We start from the raw sequence: 3,597 nt of genomic DNA, 5'->3' as shown, positions 1-3,597 counted from the left end.
TCCACTTCCTTGCCAGCATTTGTTGTTTGATGATTTATTAATGGTAGCCATTCTGGCAGGTGTGAGGTGACCTCATTGTAGTTTAAATTTGAATCTCTATGATGACTAGTGACCTTAACATTTTATGTGTCTCTTGGCCATCTGTATGTTTGCTTTAGAGATGTGTCTATTTAGGTTCTTTGCCTATTTTTAAATTGGATTTTTTGTCTTTCTTTTGTTAAATTGTATGAGTTCTCTTTATATTTTGGAAATTAACCCCTTATCAAATGTATAAATTGGCAAATATGTTCTCCCATACAGTGGGCTCCCTTTTCATTTTGATGCTGGTTTCCTTTGCTGTGCAAAAGCTTTTTATTTTGATATAGTTCCATTTGTTTATTTTTCCTTTGTGTATCTTGACCTAGGCATTGTATCTGCTATGTGAAATATCTTATATTTTGCTGCCTGTTTTGTCTTTTAGGATTTTTAGGGTTTCACAACTTACATTTAATTTTCTTAGCCTTTTTGAGTTTATTCTTATGTATGTATAAGTTGGTAATCTAGTTTCATTTTTTTGCATGTACATCCAATTTTCCCAACACCATTTATTGAAGAGACTGACTTGACTCCACTGTATGTTCTTGCCTCCTTTGTCCAATATTAATTGAGCATAATGAACTGTGTCAATTTCTGGGGTATCTGTTCTGTTCCATTGGTCTATATGCCTGTTCTTGTGCTAGTACCAGCCTGTTTGATTACTGTGGCTTTATAATATAACTTGATATCTGGGTATTGTGATCCTTCCAACTTTGTTTTTCTTTTTCAAGGTTGTTGTGGCCTTCGAGGTCTTATATGGTTCAAAAATAAATTTTTGGAGTATTTTTCTATGAAATATGCCATTAGTATTTTAATAGGGATTGTTTTGAATCTATAGATTGCATTGGGTAGCACGGAAATTTTAATTATGTTAATTATAGAAATCTATGAACACGGCATAATCTTCCACTTGTTTATATCTTCTTCTATCTCTCTTTTCAACATTCTGTAGTTTTCAGAATGTAGGTCTTTTACCTCCTTGGTTAAGTTTATTCGCAAGTATCATAATTTTTTTGTTATAATGGTAAATGAAAATTTTTGCTTGTTTGTTTGTTTCTCTGAGAGTTCATTATTGGTGTATAAAAATGTCATCGATTTCTGGGTGTTAATATTGTATCCTACTACATTGCTAAATTCATTTATTAAATCTAGTAAGTTTTTGGTGTAGTCTTTAGGGTTTTCTATGAACAATATCATGTCATCTTCAAGTACAGACAATTTTGCATACTCCTTTCCAATTTGGATACATTTTATTTTTTTCTTCTCATCTGCTCTCTGTGGCTAGCACTTCCAGTACTACGTTGAATAGAAGTGGTGAAAATGGACAACCCTGTCTTGTTCCTATTCTTAGGGAAAGTGATTTTAGTTTTTGCCCATTAAGCATGATGTTGGCTGAAGGTTTGTTATATATGGCCTTTATTATGTTGAAGTATGATCCCTCTATTCCCACTTTGATGAGAGTTTTTATCAAAATTGAGTGTTGGAATTTGTCACATGCTTTTTCTCTATCTATTAATATGATCATGTAATTTTTGTCTTTCAATTTGTTTATGTGATGTATCATGTTTATTGATTTACTAGAGGCCCGCTGCACAAATTCATGCACCAGTGTGGTCCCTCAGCTTGTCCTGCTCCCTCTCTCAATCCGGAACCACTTGGGGGATGTCAGACCTGCGGGGCCTGCAGGGATCGGGCCAAAACCGGCAGTCTGAGATCCCCCAAGGGATGTAGCAGTGTGCCAAGCGGCAGGTGGCTGGGGAGGAGTCCAAGCCAGGGCAGGTGCTGCTCCTGCTCACCCCAGCCCCGCTGCACCTGCCACCAGCTGGGTAGCACTGCCGCGGAGGCAGGAGAGGCTCCAGCCACCACCGCTGTGCTCACCAGCCACAAGCCCGGCTTCTGGCTGAGCAGTGCTCCCTCTGTGGGAGCGCAGTGACCACCAGGGGGCAGCTCCTGCATTGAGTGTCTGCCCCCTGGTGGTCAGTGCATGTCATAGCGACCAATCAAGCGGTCAAGCCGTTGTAACAGTGGCTTAGGCATATAGATAGATAGGTAGATAGATGATAGATGATAGATAGATAGATAGATAGATAGATAGATAGATAGATAGATAGATAGATGATTATTGTACAAGCCTTGCATCCCTGGAATAAATACCACTTGGTCATGGTGTATGATCTTTTTAATATATTGCTGGATCCTATTTGCTAATATTTTGTTGAGGATTTTAGCGTCTGTGTTCATCAGGGATATTGGCCTGTAGTTCTCTTTCTTTGTAGTATCTTTATCTAGTTTTGGAATAAGGATAAAACTGGCCTTATGAAAACAGCTTGGAAGTGTTCCTCCCTCTTGAATTTTTTGGAATAGTTTGAGGAAGATAGGTGTTAGCTCTTCTTTGAATATTTGGTAAATCTATCCTGTGAAGCCATCCTGGCTAGTATTTTTGTTTGCTGGGAATTTTTTTATTACTGCTTCAATTTCATCAGTTGTTATTGGCCTACTCAGGTTTTCTGCTTCTTACTGATTCAATTTGGGAAGATTGAATTTTTCTAGGAATTTGTCCAGTTCATGCATAATGTCCAGCTTGTTGGCATATAGCTGTTCAGAGTATTTTCTTACAATCCTTTGTATTTCTGTGGTGTCAGTTGTTAATTCACCTCTTTTGATTCTATGTATTTGGGTCCTCTGTCTTTGTTTCTTGATGCATCTGGCTAAAAGTTCATCAATCTTGTTTATCTTTTTGAAGAAACAGCTCTTGGTTTCACTCAACTTTTGTATTGCTTTTTAGTCTCTATGTCATTTATTTACACTCGGATCTTTATTACGTCCTTCCTTCTACTTACTCTGGTAATTTCTTATTGTTCTCTTTCTAATTTTTAAGTTGTAGGATTAGATAGTTTATTAGAAATTTTTCTTATTTCTTGAGGTAGGCTTGGAGTGCTATGAACTTCCCTCTCAGGACTGTTTTTGCTATGTCCCATACTTATTTAATTTTTGTCTATGCATTTTCATTTGTTTTTAGGAAGTTTTTTTTATTTCTTTCCTTGATCTCATTGGTATTCCTACCAATCATTGTTTAATAACATGCTATTTAGCCTCCATGTGTTTGAATAGTTTTTGGTGTTTTATTATAGTTGATTTCTAGTTTCAAGCCATTGTGATCCAAGAAGATGTTTGGTATGATTTCAATCTTCTTAAATTTGCAGGTTTATTTTTTGTTTTATCATGTGGTCTACCTTTGAGAATGTCCCATGTGCACTTAAAAATATATATGTTCTATAGATTTGGGATCAAATGTTCTGTAAATGTCAATTAAATCCATTTGATCTAGTGTGTGATTTAGGGTTGCTGTTTTCTTGTTGATTTTTCATCTGGAAGATCTATAAAGTGATGTCAGTAAGTTGTTTAAACTCCCTACTATGATTATATTGCTATCGGTCTCTCCGTTAAGGTACTCCAGAAGTGTTGTATTTTTTTTTAGTATATTTGGGTGTTCCTGTATTGGGTACATATATGTTTACCAAG

This window comes from Myotis lucifugus, unplaced genomic scaffold, assembly GCF_000147115.1.
Source record: "Myotis lucifugus unplaced genomic scaffold, Myoluc2.0 scaffold_81, whole genome shotgun sequence".
Classification (NCBI taxonomy): domain Eukaryota; kingdom Metazoa; phylum Chordata; class Mammalia; order Chiroptera; family Vespertilionidae; genus Myotis; species Myotis lucifugus.
The sequence above is the reverse complement of the archived record's forward strand: the minus strand, read 5'-3'. Positions refer to the sequence as shown.